The sequence below is a fragment of the Phascolarctos cinereus genome, unplaced genomic scaffold (genome assembly GCF_003287225.1).
Source record: "Phascolarctos cinereus isolate Bilbo 61053 unplaced genomic scaffold, phaCin_HiC Scaffold_4;HRSCAF=312, whole genome shotgun sequence".
Classification (NCBI taxonomy): Eukaryota; Metazoa; Chordata; class Mammalia; order Diprotodontia; family Phascolarctidae; genus Phascolarctos; species Phascolarctos cinereus.
Genome location: NW_027555847.1, coordinates 55764600 through 55786365, shown reverse-complemented (window position 1 = coordinate 55786365; position 21766 = coordinate 55764600). Strand labels below are relative to the sequence as shown.

Here is a 21766-nt window from a genome sequence, read left to right as displayed (position 1 = left end):
GCTCGCCGTCGTGGTCCGGGGCGGTCCGGCGTCCGCTCTCGGGCGGCTCCCGCCCGGCCCTCGGGGTGCCCCGGCCCCCGCCGCCGACCTCCGTCTCCGCGGCCCTCCCGTTCGTCTGCTCGCTCGCTCGCAGTCCGAAATGGCGGCCGCGCCGAGGCCCCGCCTCCCGGGGGCGGGGCCTGAGCCAGGGAAGAAGGAACGATACCGGAGCCGATGAATGGGCGCTGGGCCGTGGCGGCGGCGGCGGCGGGGGCCGCGGTAGGTGGGGGAGGTGCGAGGGAGGCGCCGCAGGTTAGGCCGAGGAGCGCCGAGCCTCCTCGTCGCGGACGCTGGGGCCGCCATTTTAGATGGAGGCAGCGAACCGCCGCCAGCAGTGAGGGAGCGAGTGTGAGCGGGCGCCGGAGCGGGAGCGCGAGCGCGGGCGCCGCGGCGGGCAGGGAGCGCCCCTCCACGGGCTCGGCCGGGCCGGGACGGCGGCGGCGGGCGGCCCGGACCCTCGACTCCGCGGCGGCCGGCGGGCGGGCCCCTCCCCGGGGACGATGCGGGGGCCGCCCGGGGCCCCCTCCCCCGGGCTGGGGACGCGCCGCCGCTGATCGGGCCTGGGCGCTGGGCGCACACGAAGAGCCGCCGCTGCCGCCTCGGCCCGGGCCGCGGGGACGCACGGGAACGGGACGGGACGGGACGGGACGCACGCGGCGCGCACCGGCCCCGCAGGTAGGCGGCCAAGCCGGCTCAGCCCGGCAGGCGAGCCTGGTGCCTCGGGCCCGGCCCGGCTCTCTGCCCGGGGAGGCCGCGGCCCTGCCGGGGAGCACGGCCCGCCGAGCCTCGGCCGGGGAGCGCTGGAAAGGGCTCCGAGCCCTGCCCGGTACAGATGAGGAAACTGAGGCCGGGGGTGGGGTCAGAGATCTGGAGATCAAGAGACCCTCCTCCCAGCCCATCCTATTACAGATGGGGAAAATGAGGCTGGGGGGGTCGATTATAGATCTGGAGTTGCAAGAGACCACTCTGCCCCCCCTCCCATCCTGGTACAGATGAGGAAACTGAGGCCGGGGTGTCGATCATAGATCTGGAGATTCAAGAGACCACTCTGCCCTCCCACCCCCATCCCGGTACAAGATGAGGAAACTGAGGCCGGGGCGGGGGCAATCATAGATGTGGAGCTCAGAAGGGACCCGGAGGCCATGGAGCACGAGCCCCTCATTGTAGAGGCCAGGAAAGCGATCGGGGAAGTGACCGACGCTGAGGCTCCCGGTGCGGGGCCAGCCTGGCAGCCCCGATTTTTGGTAAACATGATGGTTTCCCGGAGCGAAGAGTGTCAGGACAAATGCGATCTTTGCGGTGCAGCTGGAGGCAGACAGGGAGAGATTCTGGGCTCCTGGGAGCGCCTCTCTCCCCTTCATCCATACTGTCCCCGCCTCTCTCTCCTAGGGTTTTTTTTGGGGGGAGGTGAAAATTGAGAGGAGAAAATCGTGAGCTCTCCTTGTGTGCGTGTTGCCTGGCAAGCGGGATAGTTAAGTTAAGGAGCTTGTGTTCTTTTGCTCTAAAGATGATGCTTTTGCCTAGTGAAATTGGGATTGGGGGAAGGGTGGTTTTTGGAGAAAGGAACTGGGCCTGACTTTGCTGTGATGTGAAAGTAAGTAAATGCAATTCAATTCTGATGACGGGGGGTGTTGCAAGAAATTCATTTGCAAAAGTTAAAAGGCTCTGGGAGCCCAGTCAGATGCCAGAGGACATAGGCAGAAAAAGTTTTGGAAAATATTGGTCCGGAGTGTCAACTAACCTCTGCATTCTTCATGAAGAGACTATTCCTCCATTCCTCCCCATTTAATTTTATGCTTCACTTGGTCAGTTTCCTTTTGTGGAAATAATGTTAGTAGGACACGGTCAAACTCTAGGGGTTATGGACAGCTGCATAGGGCACACGGCTGTCCTAGCATATGTTAAACATAGACTGGTGTCCTATGGAAATTAGTTCATTTAGTGTTTGTCCCTTTAAATGAGAATTGATGATTATCTTTCTTGTTTGAGAACCAGGTTTCTTTTGTGCTGTTAATGCTGAAACTGGCAAACTTTTGAAATGATGGTTTTTATTATGTCAAATTAAAACAATATTACTTGTTTCTTCCTTGTTACTTGGTTGTATGAAATTTCAGGTTGTGTGGTCTGTACTTATGCAGTAATGAATAATGTTCTCTTCGGCCTTGCTTTTTATAGTTAGCCTAGAAAGCAAAATACTGAATTGTAAAATGTAGTTCAGACTAATTTTTAGTATTCTAGTTGTGTGTGTTAGTATATGTTGGAAACTGTTGGGCAACATCTAAGCATGCAAAATGAAATCTGAGGGTTGTGGATTGTAGATAGCTTGTAAAAAATGTTTAACTCCCCCATCCTGAAACACAAACTGAACAACAGTAACGACAACCTAATGGAATAAACCTGTGTAATGTGCAAATAGATGTGCCGTACTCATGTTATTTGTCCTTCATTCTTAAAGAAGGCCATGACAGCAGGAAGGTGATGCCATGACTTGCAAGTGAATTATAGTGGACATATCAAAAACTGATAAGTGTGCAATTGAATTTTTTCTTTACTTTGAAATATATTCATTTTCTGATTACAGTCGTTTTCACACATAGAAGGTTCACATCCACTAGCAAGTTTGTTTGAACGTCACTAATGCCCTTGTGCTGTAGTGACAATGTTTCTTTATTATAGTAATTTCTAAATCTTGCTTGGTATGATATGTAATGCATATTACAATTAATTCAAAGTCTGATATTTAGTATCTTGAATACTAGTCGGGTTGTTTTGAAATGGAAACAATTGATTCATTTGAAGGCTAATACTTTGGGGAATAAACTTGTTACTGTTTTTGTTTGGAATTTATCTAATTAGATACACGGGGTTTGTCATTGTAACTTAGCAGAGACTTGTTTGTTTTTTTCCAGGAACCAAGTATTTTATGTTTCAGTCGCTCTAAGCTTTCTCTCTCCCTAACATTTCAAGTAGAAGATTTCTATGAAATTCACCAAAAAAAAGTTTGCTGGGTATGGTTTAATATAACGAAGGGTTAGAAGAGGATGATTGGGTCGCTAGAATAATCAAAACATAGAGGAGCAGAGAATAACAATATTTGAGTTATAATTAAACCTCAGACTCATTAGAATTGTCACAACTTGGTTGCTTTTGTAGTTTAAAACATTCAGTGTGAAAATCTGGAGTATTAAATATTAGGGTGGAAAAAAAAGATTGCATTTTCACTCAAGGTTAACTATCATTTCTCCCTCCCCCCCCCCCAAGTTGTCTTTTAAAGCTTCTTTGAATCTTAAAGCTTTCTGGAATTATGTTTCTTGAAGGCAAGATTTTATTAATCTTTTTATTCCCTATAACTCTTAACTCAGTATCTATTTAGTAGTTGCTTAGTAAATAATTCAGTTTGGTTTAATTTTACTTTTTATGAAATGGAATCATAGGTGCAGTTTAAATTTTAAAAAAAATCTCTATTCTGTCCAGTTAATACTGCAAGCTATTTTTATATTCCAACTTAATTTTATGTGTGATTTGAATTATAGAAACTTTGCAATTATATAAGATGTTGGCTTCATGACATTTTACTTTAGTGATTTGTCACTTAATGGCAGAAAAAGTTGCATGAGAAAGTGTGTTTTGTTTAACAATAATATGATAGACAATTTCTATGTCTTGGGAGTAGGTTTTTAGCTAAACATCGTTGTATACCTTAGTGTTGACTTAAAATTCTTATCCTAATGATTGTTATTGAAAGATGATAGATTAATTTGTCAGTTAAAGGAAGTGTGTAGAAAGGGTATAACTGAGAAGCTTAAGCCTTAAAATGCTTTAAATAGACTAACAAAAGTTCTGCTTATAGGAGTGAAAATCTTCAAAGCAAATGTCTTTAGATTTAAAAACTGAATGTGCTACAATGCATTTGGAAGGATGGGGTTTAGGCCTCTACTGCCCAAGGTGAGGGGAGAGGCAGGAGAAGGACCTTGAACTGCTTACCCAACTAGAAGTAGGTTCCAAATATGTTAGTCTTAATATTTATAAGATCATAGTAGCTAGCTCTGTTTTTGAAAATTACTTTACTATGGGCCTCTTTGTATTTGGCCTGTGGGCTAAAACTTCTTAATCATTAAAACATTTCATTTCTAATATTACAGTGTGCTAGAATCATTCTGGTTCAACATTTTCTGACAGGCTTAATTGGGTAATTTTCAGTGTTTTCATTTAGGTTTTTCATTTAAGAGATTTCTGTTTTTCTTTCTCCTGATACCTCCTAGAATCAGATCTGTGTGGTTTCAGATGTCAAATGGGGTGTGTATTCTTTTGGTATTGGCTTTGACCAACCATAGCTATCTGAAGATTGATTTTTTTTTTTGCAAATCGCCAACAAAAGTATGCTAATTAGCATCACATTCCAATCAATGCACATAGAATTTCTTGAGAACATTTGACAGTCTAGTTTTATTTTTAGACCAGACTCTTAGGAAGGTTGCCTCATTGACTCTGGCTGGGTGTGGTATGTTGGTTAACTTAGTCTTAAAACTGACTCAAATTTATAGAATCTTTAATTGAGGTCTGAAAGCTTATATGCATTTTTTGCCCTAAAAATCAATGTTTTAGGGTAACCAACTATATATAGTCTTGTAGACATATCTCTGGTTGTTTCTCATAGATCCTGGTAGGGCTGTACTTTCATGTTATTTCTGTCTTTGACTTGACTTGAATAGTGGGAGTAACTATGATATAAATTTTTCCTTTTAATTAAGATTTTCCTTTTCTTCATGTCCCTCCAGTCTTTTCTGGAAGGCAAAAATGGTATGACCATTTCTTTGAAGGAGGTTAATATTTGGTTAAAATTCTGCTTTTTTCCCTCAAAATAAGAGAGTCAGGCTGAGTCGTTTCCTATATTTTGCCATTTATTCATTTTAGATTTAAGGACATCTGGATTGCTGAATTTCCTACTTTGAGAATGCAGGTGTATCTGGATAGGGCATCTCCCTGGGCATGGATAGGTCAGCATTTCCTTTTCTGGGGCAAAGAGAATTAAGAAAGAGACTCCTTTACTGTGGTTAGAAGTGCAGGATAGAGGTCCCAGTCTATACCTATAATTGCCTTTGTCTTATTGACTGAATTGTATACAAATTTTTTTCTCCTTTGAGAAAGAAACTAAAGTACAACTTGTTGTACACTAATTGATCTGTTAGACCAGAGATTCCACTGCTGCAGTTGCTGTTGGACAGAGCTGGTTCTGAAAAATAAGAAAGCATCACTCCTCTGTGTACCTGGACCTGATGATCTCTGAGGTTCCTTTCAGCTCTGAAGCTTCTCATTCTCATTCATATCCTAGCCTGTCCCCTTGTGGGCAGGGCTTCCCCAGAGAGAGCTTTATTTCTCCAAGAAAGGTCATATTGGGAGCTTTAGTTATCTTTGGAGACTCAGGAGTTCCTAAATGTCCACCGTGGATATTTGCCTCTGTATGCATTAGAAATCCATCAGATTGAGAGTTCCTTCAGGACAGGCTTAGCCCAGTGCCAGGCACCTAGTAGGGGCTTAATAAATGCACACTGACTGACCCCAACTGGTTCATTATTTTTATCTACATTAACTCTTATTAGCAGACTTTGTGCCGTAAGAATGAGCCTTGGGCAATAAAGATTCTCTCAAATAGAAAGAATATTAAGGAATGTATATAAATGTTGTATCCACTTTTAAGACCTTATTCTATGACTTGAGTAATCTATAATTGAGGCAGGAGAGATTATCCATGACAACCTCCAGCACTAATTAATTTAGCTTCCTGGCAAATTCAGTTCAATTCAAGAAGCATTGATTAAATGCCTGTTATGAAGCACTGAGCTAGGTGCAGGAAATACAAAGATGAAAAACAGGTCCTACCATCAAAGAGTCTATATTCTCCTAGTGAAATAAAATATTTATACAAAAGTAAATACAAGATAATTTAAGGAGCAAAAGACTCCAGAAAAGATTCCACTAGGAGGCAGCCTCTTAGTTTGAAAGAAGGTAAGGATTCTGGGGATGGGATGGATGATGGCGTGGAAGGGAGTCAATTACAGGCATCTTGGACAGCCTGAGAAAGAGGACTAAAGCAGGAGATGAAAGGTCAAGTTCAGATTGGCCAGAATGTAGACTTTTCTTTTAAAGCAAAATAATATCAAATAAAACTGTAGGCTGGAAACAGATTGTGAGAAGTGCTTTAAATGTCAACCAGATGAGTCTGTATTTTATTCTAGAAGCAGTAGGGAATAGTAGAAGACTTCTGAGCCTCTACTAGGCCCTCAGGGAACCTCATGAGACCTCTATGAGGGCGGAGGGCAGTGTAAGGTGCACAGCTCTTTTGTTGCCACATGCATTCTCTTCATATGTCCCTCACTGTCATGTTGCTGTAATTTTTTTGTCTACTCTCCCCAGGGACCTTGTGTGTGAAGAGAGATTATGTCAGTGGTTTGAAAGGAATATTTTGTACCAAATGTCTCCCCATACCTGCTTAGTAAATGCTGTTGTTGAAAGGTAATTGAGGATAGTCAAGTTGACAAGTTGATTAAGGACTTAACTATGTTAGGCACTGTGCTAAGTGCTAGAGATACAGAGAACAGCAGAAACAGTCCCTGTACTCAAGTAGGTCACAATCTATTGGGAGAAACAACATGCAGATAACTATGTACAAATAAGATAGATAACAGGACAAACTGTAAATCGTCTTAGAGAGAAGGTATTAGCATTAAGGGAGATCAGGAAAGACTTTTTGCGAAAGGTAGGATTTTAGCTGAGTCTTGAAAAAAGCCAGGAAGTCAGGAGGCACAGTTGAGGAAGAGAATACTAGTGATCCAGACTGCCATTGCAAATGCATGGAGTGATTCCTTGACAATTATCAATGGGATGCATACCTGTGGGGGCTTGCAAGCAAGAGTTCTAGAACTTTGACCATACAGTTATTACTAGTGGTGGGGAAGGAATAGTAATTACTTTGGGGACTCTAGCCTGTGAATATGAGAATGGGCATAGAGGGGGTTCTGTATTGTGACATGGTCAGATTAGTGCATTAGGAAGATTCTTTTTTTTTTTTTGGCTAGGCAATGGGGTTAAGTGACTTGCCCAAGGTCACACAGCTAGTAAGTGTTAAGTGTGTGAGGCTGCATTTGAACTCAGGTCCTCCTGACTCCAGGGCTGGTGCTCTATCCACTGCACCACCTAGCTGCCTCCATTAGGAAGACTCTTTTGGCAGCTGTGTGGGGAAAGATTTGGGCCAAGGAAGCAATTAGGAGGTTGTTTCATTAGTTAAGGCCAGAGGTGATGAAGGTCTGAACTGGTGGTGCTGCATAAATGGAGCTGTCAGAAATGTAATGGAAGTGGAATTGACAACACTTGGCAACTGAGTAGATTTTGTGTGTGTGTGTGTGTGAAGAAGAGCATGAAAAACTGAGGTTTATTCTGAAGTTGGCAGCTGCGTAACTGCAAATATTGATATCAGCAACAGAAATAGTGAAGTTTTGAGGAGGGGTTGATTTAGGGGGAAATGATGATGAGTTCTGTTTTGCACATGTTGAGTCTGAGAAACCTGTGGACCACCCAGGTAGAGATGTCCAGTAGGCATTTGTTGATATAGGAGTAGAACTCAGGTGAAAGATTGTTTGGTACTTAACTGCGTTGAGATAATAATCCATCCCATGGGAACTGCGGAAGAGATGCTGCTGCTGCTAATAGCTAACATTTATATAGAGCTTACTATGTGCCAGTCACTGTGCTAAGTGCTTTATAATTATTATCTCTATCCTCACAACAACTTTGGGAGAAATGTTATTATTACCCTGATTTTACAGATGAAGAAACTGAAGCAAATTAGGTGAAGTAACCTGCCCAGGATCTTACAGCTAGTAAGTATCTGAGGCCAGGTTTGAACTCAGGTCTTCCTGACTCCAGACTCAGTGTTGTATCTGCTGTGCCACCTAGCTGAAGAAGAGAAGAGAAAATAAAGAAATCAAGTCCTTGGGGAATGCCCGCACTTAGGGGGAAGGAAGAGGGGGAGAAGAAATCAGGAAAGGAGAGTGATGAAGGAGGAAGTTAGACAGGTAGAAGAACCCAGGGAAGAGCAGCATCAGGAAAGAAGTGGAAAAAGAATATTCCTGTGGATGGGTTAGTCACCTGTCTCAAAAGTTCAAAAAGGTTGTGAAGGGAGAGGATTGAGGAAAGGACACTGGGCTTAGCAATTAAGAAATCACTGCATCACACAAATTGGACAGTTTTGATTACACAGAGTTGAAGAATTTTTGTACAAACAAAACCAATGCAGTTAAAAGTAGAAGGGAAACAGTTAACTGGGAATTTTTTTTCTCATAAAGTTTCTCTGATAAAGGTCTGATATTTGAACTGAATAAAGAATTTATTCAAATTTAGAAGAACAAGAGTCATTCCCCAGTAGATAGACTGGTCAAAGGATTTGAACAGGCAATTTTCAAAGAAAGAAACACTATCAACAACCATATGAAAAAATCCTTAAAATCACCAGTAATTAGAGAAATGAAAATTAAAGCAACTCTGGGGTTCAACTCCATGGCACATCAGATTGACAAAGATAACATAAAAAGAAAATGGCAGTTCTTGGAGTTGTTTCAGGAAAACAGGGGCATTAATGCACTGTTGGTGAGGTATGAACTGGTCCATCCATTCTGGGAAGCAATTTGGAACTAAGCCTCCCAAATCCTTAAACCATGCATGCCCTTTGACCCAGTGATACCACTACCAGCCTTAAAGAGATTTAGAGTATAAGGAAAAGGACCCATATGTACAAAGATGTTTATTATAGTAGCTCCTTTTGCTATAATAAAGAACTCAATTAAGAGGGGGCCCACCAATTGGGGAATTAACAAATTATGGTATATGAATATATTGGAATATGATTACTTCATAAGAAATGATGAAAGGAAAAGTTTCAGAAAAACCTGGGAAGATTTATATGAACTGATGCATAATGAAGGGAGCAGAACCAGAACAACATATAAATAATATTATAAAGAAAAACAACTTTGAAAGACTCTCCGTGATCAATGAGTTGACAAGGACTGTTTCAGAGGACTGATGATGAAACATGCTATATGTCTCCTGATAGGTGATGGAGTCCATATGTAGAATGAGATTTACATTTTTGGACATGGCCAGTATGGCAATTAATTTTGCTTACCTATGTATATTCTAAAAGTTTATTTTTTTCTAATTTGTCAGTGGGGTGGGATTAAAAGGGGGCTAAGGCTAGGGAGCGAAAAAGAAATAGAAAGAAAAGGAAGAAAAAAACTTCTGAAACATTTATAAATACATAGAAGAGAAGAGAAGGAAAGCCAGAAAAAATTACAGACAAAATAGGACAGCTTTGAAAGTCATAAATCTTAAAAAAAAAAATTCCCCAATTAACTGTATTCCTTATAATTTTAACTGCTGTTGGTTTTGTTTGTGCAAAAACTTTTAGCCTTATTTTGCAGATGAGGAGACTGAGGCTAAAATAAATTGCCTTCTCCAAGGTTAGTTTAGTGCTGGTATCATTATAGAATCTAGGACTTCTGAATTCCAATTTAATTGTCTTTTAAGGATCATGGATTTCTCTCTAAAGACAGACTACAGTTCAAAATGAACTCTACTAAAGGACAAGATTCTTTGATTAAAAAATAAGATGACAAGCTTCAAAGACTGGACCTTCCACATTCTGGTGGCAACCTCCCTTTCTGTCCTTATCTGCTTTTAATTTCTGATATTTCCTATGTTCTCCAGACAAACTGGATGGACTATTTTCCAGCCTTGCTCCTCATCTTTGCTCATGCTGTTCTCTCCACTCTCTTTTCCATTGCCTTCCCTCATTTTCTAAGGTAATACCCTTTGTTCAATAGCTAACTCTTCTGAAGCCACTCTGGGGAGAGAGTAAACAAATATGAAATAAGATGAAGCTCTAACTTGGGGGAGTGGGGGGTGTGTGTGTGTGTGTGTGTGTGTGTGTGTGTGTGTGTGTATAATACAGAGTATTAAGGGTAACAGAGAAGTTCAGACAAAGTTCTTTTAAGAAAATTTAAGGAAGGAGAGTGGTCAGTTGGCAACTGACAAGGTGAGAGAAAGCTTCCTAAAGGAAGAGAAGGATTCTGACAGGTGGAGATTTGAAGGAGGTACATGTAGAAGGCACGGAGGACAGTTTTGGCTATGTGGAAGGAGATTAAAGAGCACAGCTGGGTAACAGCTTAGAGTCTAGTTTGTCGGGCATGTAGAATGCTAGGGCATACTGTGAAATGAACCTGGAGTGCAAGGTTGTGGAGGCTGAGGAGTTTGTGTTTTGTCAAAGCCTAGGCAGTAGAGAGCCACCAAAGGCGTCAGAAGAGACGTCATCAGACCTGTGCATTACAAACATTTTGTCATCTGTGTGAAGAATGCATTCTGGAGGCATGGGAACATTTATGTGTCTCTTATAGTAATGTTCAGGTGATAGGTAATGAGGACCTAAACCAAGGTAGTGCCAGTATTAAATGGAGAGGAATAGATGGATATAGGACAGAGATTATAGAGAGAGAATTCATGGCACTTGGCATGTGATCAGATATGGAGTCCAGGAGAAAAGAAAGAATCAAAGATAACACTGAAGGTTGAAGATTGGGTGATTGGGAAGACAATGGTGCCATTAAGCCAGGGTAAAGAAGTTGGGAGAAAGGCTGATCTAGAGGGGAAGGGTGAGGAGTTCCATTCTGGATGTGGGATCGTAAGATTTAAGATTTAAAGCTAGAAGAAACCTTAAAGGAATATCTAGTCTGACTCCTTCATTTTACAGCTAAAGAAACTTAAGGCCAAGTCATGCGGATTTTGGAGATAGGAGTTACAGTCACATGATTTCTTAGCCATAATAGGGTGGTCAGGTAATTTGGGGCTCTGATGTGTAAATAGGCTCAATTTAAGGTGGGGGGAAAGTTTGCCTTCTTATAGGCATATTCTTTTTATACAATAAATATTTGTGACAAATGGTTGTTAAAGTAAATTTCTACAAGATGAAATGAGCTATAAAACATTATAGCAGGGCAGCTAGGTGGCAAAGTGGATAGAGCTCTGACCTTGGAGTCAGGAGGACATGAGTTCAAATCCTGCCTCAGACACTTGACACTTATTAGCTGTGTGCCCCTGGGCAAGTCACTTAACCTCGAGTGCCTTACCAAAAAGCAAAAAAAAAAAAATTATAGCAAATTTCTGGACCTCTTGCCTTATGAAAAGGGAGAAGAGTGGGAGTACCAGTAAGAGTTGGGCAATTTCTCTTTGTGGCTGTTTCAAGGATGATGGCATGGGAGATTGATAAAGATGCCTTGCCAAGTTGTGAACATTGTAGAATGTTTTGTGTGCTGTGGAAGAGAATCTTCTTTGTCTGTTCATTTGGAAAAATACCAATTTAAACTGTGGATCCATTTATTTCACATTTTATACCATTAATTTTTGTTAAGGATGATTTTAATGAGGAACATCACATAGTGTAGTGAGTAAAGTACTAGAACTGGATTAGGAAAACCCAAGGTTCATGTCTCACCTCTGATGCTTATGACCTTTGGGCAAGCTACTAAACGTTGCTGAGCCTCGGTTTCCTCAGGTGTCATATACTGTAACGGGTTTGGACTAGGTGGTCCGTAAGATCCCTTCCAGCTCTGGACTGATGAAGCTGTGATTTTTATGACATTGGATCTTAACGTTAGTTGCAGTCTGCATGCAGGAAATAATATCTCCTTGATGTGTGATTTTAATGATTTAAGGTTCTTTTTTTTGACATTTCAGAGTTTATTAATGTAATTTTCTGACGAAAAGGAAAGAAAATTCAGTTATCTTTGCCTCAAAGATTTTTTTTAACAAATTGTTCAAAATGTGCTACTGATCCTACTCTCCATATACTTTCCTTCTACCTTTGATAATGTTCTTATAGGGTTTGTATGTACAGTTCATTTCAGATGTATTAATTTACATTTATTTCCCCCCCCCAGCAGCTACTAATGCCTTCCTTTCTGATATTACCTTACATCTATATTGTATATCTTGTATGAACCTAGGTATTTACATGTTGTCTCCACTAGTGGACTGAGCTCCTTGAGGGAGGGAGCTATTTTTGCCTTTCTTTCCTCGATTAGTGCTTAACAAAGTGCCTGGCTCATTGTAAGCACTTAATACTTGACTTGATCCATTTTCACAATTTTATTCATATCTTGTAGCATAGTAATATTCCATTGCATTTATATATTACATCTTCTTTAGCCGTTTCTCAGTCAATGGGCATCTGGGTATCCCATTTCACTGCTACTACAAAAACTGAAGCTACAAATATATTGGTGCATATGAGGCTTTTGTATTTATCATTCACCTTCTTGGGGTATACTAACTGTTGGGTCCCTGGGTCAAAGCGTATAGACCTTTTAGTTTCTCTAGGCAATTCTAAGTTACTTTTCAGAATGGTTGTACCCAATTCATGCTCACCAAACAATTCATTAACCTGCCCCCTCTTTTCATAACCCTTCTAACACTTTCCATCTTGTATCATTTTTGTTTATTTGCTAGGTATGAAATGAAATCTCAGTTGTTTTGATTTATATTTCTCTTATTAGTGATTTGGCATGTTCTTTCTGGTATAAATTTAATGGAATAAAATGAAGATTAGGTGAGGGAAATTTTCCTCTTTCTCTAACTCCTCTATTCTTCAACTCTCAAGTAGTTTACCAGTCCATTTGGCCATTCATATCCCATCAACCCCATCCTTAATGATGAATTTGTTTTTATGTATGTCTCTAAACGCATGTACAAAAATAGGGGATTTTGTAAATTGACAGGCATCAAGGTACAGAGCAGTGCTTGATTTAGGAATGCAAACATATAATTTAAGAATATCTTGAGTTAAAAAACACTGTTAAAAGACAATTCAGTTTGGATATATGTGTGACTATATTTACATTTACATATATAATGTGTATTTATATATATAATTTTTTCCATTGTGTTCGACTCTTTTGTGACCCCATTTGGGGTTTTCTTGGCAAAGACTGGAATGGTTTTGCCATTTCCTTCTCCAGCTCATTTTGCAGATGAGGAAATTGAGGCAGCCAGAGTTAAGTGACTTGCCTAGTGTTTTGAAGCCAGATTTGAACTCAGGAAGATGAGTCTTCCTGACTCTAGGCCTGATGCTCTAGCCACTGCACTACCTAGCTACCCCATATAAAATCACATGTGATGACTGAAAAAAGTGTTTATCAACAGACTTTTTTTTTAAAAGAACGAAATTCAAGAAACCTTTAACTGAGTTTCAAAAAATTTACTAAAAGTGCTTTGTTAACCTTGTTTTTTGAAGGACAAAATTTCATGAACTTTATTTTTAAAAGCCTATAATTTGCTGTCCGTGGTCTCTTAATGTTTTTCCAGTGGAATCACCTCACGTTTGCACAGTATGTGTACGTAGTTGTTTGCATGTTGTCTCCCTGATTAGGATGTGAGCTTCCTTGAGGTAAGGTACCAAATTGTCTACTTTCTTTGTATCCCAAATACTTAGCACAGTGCCTGACACTTGCTAAGTATTTGTTGATTGATTGATTCCAACATTTAGGCAGCCTTTGCTTGCCTTTTTGATTTGTAGTGGTTTCTGACTGTTGGCCTCATCACACTTGCATCTGAACATCCATCCATCCGTAGGCCAGTTGTTCGTCCTCTCCCTGCCATTGGTCACAAACTTGAGAAAGATGGATGAGGAAACTTAGGACTTCATAGCTCACTACATCATAATGCTATAGTGAACTAGTTGAGAAACAGTGGCCTAAGCTGTTTTGTGAATGTGTTCTGAACTTCAACTGACCATTGTCTCATGGCTTGATTGGAATGACATTTACTGAAGTAGTTAAGCATTGGGCATGTCTCTGTGATTGTGTCCAGCAAGAAATGTTAAATGGTTTCCAATGATTTCTTATAAAATAGACATTATAAATACAATTTGGGATATAGTTTTAAGTGTCTTTTTTTAAAGATGCCCTTTAATTAGGAAGCATCTTTATTGGAAGGGTGCTTTTCCTGACTAATCCTCTTGAAATGCTGATCGATTTCTTTTCTTGTCTCCCTTTTTTCAGTCCATAAGGTACTGGGCTTGAAGGCAAGAAGTCTTGAGTTTCAATTTGAATCCTTGGTAGATGGCTGACCCTGAGCAAGTCACTTAACCTCTGTTTCCTCATCTATAAAATCAGGGATGAACTCAGTGGTTGTTAAGGTCTCTTCCAGCTCTAACTTATGATCTTGTGATGTATGTGCAAAATTATGTTGTGTGTATCTCTCCATTAGGTAAATTTTATGTAAAAATCGCTTTATCTGAGAGTGGCGTCAGAGGCTGACACAAGGATTAAGAATTTGGTATCTTTTGGTTTTTGTTTTTACATTAACACACATCAAATAGGCAAAGTGAAAATATTTAATATATTTTTGAAGGTAAAAACCATGTATTTAGAAGAATTAAAAGAAGTGAAGTGCAGAATTATTTCCTTGTCTTATAAGGGAACTCACTGTTAATTAACCTTGTAATCACGACTTAGTGTTTTAGATATTATAAATTGTTTATTATTTGGTCTTTGATTAACTCAATTTTTAATGGGTATGAATTGATCAGTAACCTATTTTCAAAATAAATGTTTAATTAAGTCCCTTTTTGGCATAGGATGGAGTAGACACCATAGATGAGTATAGTACATCTTGAAAACCTGATGCCTCCAACAGGAGGGGCTGGGGTTTAGCTCTTTACATGTTGGAGCAGTAGATGCAGTTGGCTTGGAGAAGTTTCAGCTTGTTTGAGACTAGATTAGTCCAATTTGGGGAGGAGGAGGAGGGAATTTTTTTTTAACTTTAAGAGCTCAATTTCAATATTTCCCTAAAACACCACTTTGATTAGCTCACTGCTTTTCTTAAATTCCTATTGGCTCAAGCTTAATACTTAAGGGATGAAGTCCAAATTCCTTAGCCTAGCATTCAAGGCCCTTCACTGACTGGTCCCTTTCTAACCTCAGTGCCACTGTCTTTTGTACGTGAATCTCTGTTCCAACTAAATTGGGTTATTTGTGGGCTCCCAGAAGTACGTTTCTACCTTTGATCAGCCAGTTCCCTTGTCTGGAATATACTTTCAGCATCCCTGCCTCATCCTTCAGGACTTACGGCTCTACTCCAAGCTCAAGTGCTGCCTCTTGCAGAGAGGCCTTCCTGACTGCCGTGGCCCACGGAAGCACCTGCCCTGAATTCCCACAGCACTTACTGTCTGTTCCTTTAATTTGGCACTTAGGCATTGCTGCGATTATTAGGCCATGTGCAATAAAAGGTAACTGTTTCGTCTCCTTAACAGAGCACGAACTGGTTTTTTATGGCTTATTTTATTTATTTATTTTTTAGCATTTTGTTTTTCCCCAGTTACATGTAAAAACAATTTTTAACATTTGAATTCCAAATTCTCTCCTTTCCTTCCCAACCCCCCTCATTGAGAAGGCAAGCAATTTGACATAGGTTATACATGTGTAGTCAGAGCATGAGCTTCTTAAGGAAGGAGATGATTTATAATTTGTACCTCCTCAGTGTTCAGTACAAGGCTGGACACACAGTTGCTCCATAAATGTTGCTTGATTAATTTGTATTTTTACTTTGCATTAAATACCCACTTTCTTCTTCACTTGTGGGGTTCCTTTTTTCCTTTGGGGAAGAGAGAGGACCTTCCAAGAGTTGTACTGCTTCTGGAATACAAGATAGAATTTGAAGCTTTTGGGGGGACCTCTAGGCATCTTGGACATGAAAATGAAAACTTTCACATTTGATCACATCTGGTTTTTGTGTAGAACGTAGAGCTACAATCCCTTCCTTTTTCTTTCAAGTACTCTTAAGCAAGTAATTATCAAGATGGAATCACTCAGTCATTCCACTGAATTTGTCTTGGATTATAGTGGTGTTTCATTTGCCCTTTATTCCATTTTATAAGCACAAGCTTCCTTCAGATCTTAGAAGAAAATACTTTAATTAGAGGCTGGTTTGTCATAACTCAGTCAGAAGTGCTCTCCTTCCTTCACATCCCACGTCTTCTTCCCCATACTTCCCAAGGCCCTTGGAACATTTATTTTCTACTAGTTATGTATTTAGGCAAAAAGTACACTAAGGTAAGGCATTCTTTTGGCCATAATAACAATGGAACTTAGGAGTCACACCTTTCAAATTGACTCTGTGGTATATTCGAATGTGTTTGGATCATAAAGAGAGAACCACTCAATGTTAATAAGTGGCCATTGAAGAAATCTCCTTGGCGTGTTTTTGCAGTGCTATTTTTGCTTATTCCAATGAGAATCTTTTTATCAGGAAACTCAGTCAAATTTTGATGTAAAATATGCTGAAGAAAATGTATTTGAAAGCTTGCTAGACTGATGACTTTGAGACTCCCTGAAGTACATTGTTGTCTTTGTTGGTCCTTTGAAGAGAACCAGTGATATCACTGATGTCCCGACTGGAGCGTGAGTTGGATTTATGTGAGGCAGAGATGTGCAGCATCCTCAGCCTCACTCTGTCTTCCGAGGGGGAAGTATTCACATCCCCCTAACCTGTCAATGGGTTTGAGGCCTGTTGCTTCCCCTTAACCTGGTTTAGCCTGTCTGCCAAGATGGTTTTACCAAGGTGTGGCTGCTGCACATGCTGCAGCTTCTTGGAGCCACAGGTAAGAGTTGAGTACCAGGTGAACACCCGAGGTGGTCCGCTGTGCTACTTTTTAACTGAGACTTAGTAGAGACATGGAGCTTGGGAACAGGGTCTTGATCCATATGGTTGGCCATTTGAAAGGATTTTCCTTAGTTTCTTGTTATCCCCTGTGTATGGCACTTTGTCTACAGGGCTAGTGGATTTTTAGGTAGTCTTACTTCAGTTAGCTGGCCACAATATAGAACTGAAGTCTCTGTGTACATTATTCAAACCTGTATAGCTTGTAATTGATAGGAAATAAGTGGAACATTTGGTATTTTGCAAAAAGTGAAAAATCTTATGAACCTTGTTAGAAAATATTCAAGTATTAAAAAGGTGATCTCTTTTAGAGTATATTTTGAGTATCCTATTTACTGACACATATTGTGTATCTCCCATTAAGGCAATCATGATAAGTAGTTTTCTTGTATAATTTTTCACACTTTGAAATGGCCACAGCCTGCCAGCAGGATTAAATTAGTGCCCTTCCATTTGGGGGGTATGGGACAAGAAGGATAGTGTAGCAGTCATACACTCTGGCCTTTATTTCTCTGAGGCTGGAGGTCCAAGACTTTTTTTTTCCCTTTTGGTGAAATGTTGTGGAAAGAATGCCAAGAGTGGAGTGGATTGTTTATCCCTAGAGGTGGTAGCGTTCTTAATAAAACATTTTTTCTTAAAAGTAGAACTTTGAGTTATGTTTTAGATTTACTAGGACCCGATCAAAAATTAAATCTTCATGTGTGCTTAAAAATGTGAGTGCACAATTCTTGGTCTGCATTTTTTAAATCAACTGTAGGAATATCATACTTTGCCCTCAGGCTATTCGATGACGTTCTTTGGGGGCCACTCCCTTAAATGTTACACATAGCAAAGTGATGGTAACTCAGTAAACCTGATTCTTTGTAGCCTTAATTGTCTCAGACAAAATTTTAAAAAGTTCTTTGGAAGAGTTTCGATGTGCTTCTCGCAGCTGAGAATAACTATTGGCTTTTGATGATATGTTGTTCAAGGAAACCCTCTGTGATATAATTTCCTTAATAACAAAAGTATGAAATCAAATGTGGTTACAAATGTGGAAACATTCCTATCAGATCCCTTGCTACATTTTCTTATCACAGGATCCTAGCAAATGGCAAGGTATTAACCCTTTTCCCCCATTTAGCTTTTATATAGGCTTCCTACTGGGAAGCCACAGTAGTTGTGAAAACACAAGCTTGATAATTTGTAGAATAGTTATAGACAGAGCTGACTTGCTTACTTAAAAATGGGCAAATACCATTAGAATGCTGCAAAGGTTATTCATTAATCTTCATTACTGGGTTTTAAGGTCCTTGAACATATCAAGCTATTACATCTCTCCCTATAGACCTGAGGCAGAATGCCTCCCATAATCATTGTAAATAATTATTCAACACCTTTTGAAAGGGAGAGGCAGGGACATGAAGGAAGACAGTATTTCTGGAAGTGTGACAAACCCATCACTTCATTGCAGTGTTTTTTACTGAAGACCCGAAGAAAGATTGTATTTGCAGGAGGAAATCGAAGTCTAAATTATAGGGATATATCACAATCATAAGACAAAGAGGAAGGACTGGGTTTCTGTATTCTCCAGTGATAAGTCTGACCAAGTATCTTGATTTTAATTCTTATTTTAAGTTTGCAAGCACAGACATATATGAAATGCTTTCATTTTTAATTTTAACCCTAACTCTCTGAAGGTGGGGTCAGTCACTTCTTATATTACTGAGAAAGGGCTCTTGTACCTTAATGAAATAACCCCCTACATTGTGGTCCTCTACAATATAAATAAAGAACCATAAATCCAGGCTGCATTTGTGTCACTGGAGGACAAGGCCATGGCTATTGGGATGAGAACAAAAGTGGGAGAGAGGTGTTGAGTTAAGTATGTTAGTCGATGGCGATTTTGACACAACCTGTTTGTTATTGCTGGCACTTGAGGCGACAGGCAGGGTCATCACGAGAGCACAGTGCTGCTGCACTTGGAGGCAGGAGGACTGGAGTTCAGATCCTAGCACAAGTACTAGTTCTGTGACCCTGGACAAATGACTTAACCTCTTTCGGCTTCAGTTTCCCTGTCTCTAAAGTGGGGATAATAATGTTATTTATCTCACTGGGTTGGTGTGAGGCTCAGATGAGGTAACTTATGTGAAACACTGCGAACAATAAAGTGTTATGTAAATGCTGAGTGTTGCTTCCTCACTGCTAGGCAGGCTGTCATCTCTGCCCTTGGAATTGTTTCCAGTAGTTTAGAACTAAAACACTGGGAACCAGTTTATTGGCTTTTATTTTGACAGGCCTTCCCCACCCCCTCCACCTCCCAGTAAAGTATTACCTAGTTTGCTACTGTATCCGAAAATGTTTCTCATTTCAGTGATTTCCCATTTAATTGTCAGAATGATCCCCATATGCCCCATTAGATGTTTTTGTGTGTAGTAAATCCTCTATTTAGTGTTCTGCATTGTTTGATAGAGGAAATTTTGGCTAATTGTGAGCATACCTTGTGTGCTTATGGAAGATGTGAAATTTTCTCCAACATGTAGATATATGCCTGTAGATAACAAGGAGAATATTTCCTTAATACCCTGGGACTAATAGTTCCTACATGGAGAAGGTAATTAAAGGCAGAAAGATCAGTAGGGCCTGACTTGATCTAAGTTTTATGTTTACTTTTTGCTTTTTAGCGGATGTTTTGTTTATTGGGTATTCTTTTTTAAATAGCAATGCTTATTTCTTATTCATGTAGCAACTCCTTTCTTGTGTTTTATTAACACTTAAAAAAAAACACAAACAAGCATTGCTGATATCTCCCATCCCTTAGGAAACTTTCCTTGTAACAAAGTAGTAGTTAAGTAAGACAAATTGACACATTGTTCAGTTTGACCTGACCCTGGTATCCCTCATTTTCCAATATGGCCTCCTTCCCCCCACCCCTCCCCAATCAGAGAGCACTTTCTCTACCCACAGAACAAGCAAAACCAACTATCAGAAACCTGGTCTGTCTGCCTTCTCTGATGGCCATGGTTCTATTTCCTGTAACTCCTGTAGGAGGAAGCAGTGTCATTATTTGTCCTCTGGAATCAGTATTCATCACTGCATTTAATCTGAGTGGTTTATTTGTCTCTGTGTTTAACTTACATTGTAGTAGCCGTTGTCAGTATTGTTCCTTTAGGTCAGCTCCCCATCAGTTCATACAAGCCTTTCTGTGTTTCTCTGAATTCCTCATGTTCATTTTTCCCTTAGATCAGTAATTATACATTCATATACGGTTATTCAACAACAGTCTCCAAAAAATGGGCACTTTGTTTCCAGTTTTTTGTCACCATAAAAATGCCCCTATGAATAATTTGATTTATATATACCTCTTTTTTTGCCTTTGATTTCTTTCTTCCATATCCAGTAATGTGATTGAGTCAGATGATACAGTTTAGTAACTTATGTCTCAATTTCAAATTGCTTTCCAGAATGGATGGATAAGTTCATGATCCTACCTTGTATTTTGTGGTATTGGTGTTCATGACTTCTGCAGCCCTCCAACATTATTTCCCTCCTTTACCATCTTTGTTAGTTTAACAGGTGAGAGGTAAAATCTCAAGAATTGCCTTAATTTGCATTTTTCCATGTGGTTGTGATGATTTGCATTTCTTCTTTTGAAAATTGTTCATATCATTTACTCACTTATCTATTAGGGAATGGCTTTTGGTCTTAATATATTTGCTGATTCTTTTTATATCTTAGAAATCTTGTTTTTTATTAGATATGTTTGATATAAAGATCCCCCCCTCCCACCAGACAGCTTGTCTTCTTATTCTGGCTGTTCTGATTTAGTTTATGTAAAAGTTTAATTTTTTTTTATAACTGAAATGATTGATTTTGTCTTTTGGGATTTTCTCTCTCCTTTATTTTAACAATTCTTTTCCCATCCATAGAAGTGAACAAATTTTTTGGTTATACTTTTGTTATATATTTAGGTAACATATTTAGGTTGAATAGCTATTCTGTACTTGATGTAAAACATTGATCTAAATCTATTTTCTGCCAAATTACTTTCAGTTTTCTAACATCTTTTTGAAATAGGGAGTTCTTCCCAAGTTTGAGTTCTTGGCTTTATCCAACATTGGACTGATACATACCATTGCATCTAGGTTTTGCATATCTAGTCTAGAGGCAGCCTGTTGCTGTACCTGGAGGAAGGAAGATCTAAGTTCAAATCTAGGCAAGTCACTTTGCCAGTCTGCCTCAGTTTCCTCATCTGTAAAATGGGGATAACAATAGCACCTTCCAGGGCTGTTGTGAGGACAAAATGAGAAAATATTTGTAAAGTATTTTGCAAAACTTAAACTTTAAATTATTATTAGTTTTTTTCACTCATCCAGTTTTCTCCCTATTTTTTAAACAAGTAGATTAATGGGAGGGGGTGGAGCCAAGATGGTGGAGTGAAAGCAGTGACTTGCTTGAGCTGTCCTCCAAACCCCTCCAAATACCTATAAAAAATGACTCGAAGCAAATTCTAAAGCAGCAGAACCCACAAAAAGACAGACTGAAGCACATTTCCAGCCCAAGACAGCCTGGATGGTTGATCAGAAAGGTATATCGCTCCGGGCTGGTTGAGGAGCACAGTGTGGCGCAGGCCACAGCGAACCTGGAGAAGGCTTCAGACGACTGAATCCCAGGCAGTTGTGGCGAACGCCAAAGACAACTTAGAAGGTCAGTGGGAAAAGTCTGTTTCTGTGGTGCTGAGAGAGAGAAAGGTGGTTCCAGCTCCATTCCCTGAGCACAGCCCAGGGCGGGGGCTACCTCCTGAGCTTCCAGGCCCACAGACTGAGGGGGAATCACGTGGCTGATCAAAGGGGGATTGCAGGGATCTCTGTGCTGGTGCTAAGGCAGGAATCTCTTGCTTTTCCTGTGCTTGGATCTGGGTTACAGTTCTGGGCAGTGATCCTGGGGTGAGGAGGAGCGCTGGCGTGGTGGAGCTTGTAGTGGC

At 40.3% G+C, this 21766-nt stretch overlaps 1 protein-coding gene across 4 annotated transcripts in view; it reads left to right on the top strand.

The window, feature by feature from the left end:
• Positions 1-239: 239 nt before the first annotated feature.
• Positions 240-21766, top strand: part of RAF1 (Raf-1 proto-oncogene, serine/threonine kinase) — a 75717-nt gene continuing 54190 nt past the window's right edge. Inside the window, exon 1 of one of the 4 annotated variants that reach the window (XM_078152212.1) lies at positions 240-258. The gene's annotated coding sequence lies outside the window, so the exon portion shown is untranslated. Of the gene's footprint in view, positions 259-526; positions 715-21766 lie in introns of those variants that run through there. The other 3 variants (XM_078152213.1, XM_020981083.2, XM_020981084.2) reach the window with 3 other exon arrangements.